A 307-nucleotide genomic window follows, 5' to 3' on the forward strand; every position below is an offset into this window, starting at 1 on the left:
CCTTACGTTTTTGTCAAAAAAATGAAAATTTCATTTTTTTCGATTTCGGACGATGGTACCCCTTACGTTTTTGGCAAAAAACCGAAAATGTTTTTTTCGATGGTACCCCTTACGTTTTTGACAAAAAATCGAAAATTTCATTTGTTGCGATTTAGGATGATGGTACCCCTTACGTTTTTGTAAAAACACCGAAAATTGCATATTTTGCGATTTAGGACGATGGTACCCCATACGTTTTTGTCAAAAAACCCAAAATTTCATTTGTTGCGATTTAGGACGATGCCACTCCTTACGTTTTTGACAAAAA

The sequence above is a fragment of the Glossina fuscipes genome, unplaced genomic scaffold, assembly GCF_014805625.2.
Source record: "Glossina fuscipes isolate IAEA_lab_2018 unplaced genomic scaffold, Yale_Gfus_2 109, whole genome shotgun sequence".
In the NCBI taxonomy this organism is placed as follows: Eukaryota; Metazoa; Arthropoda; class Insecta; order Diptera; family Glossinidae; genus Glossina; species Glossina fuscipes.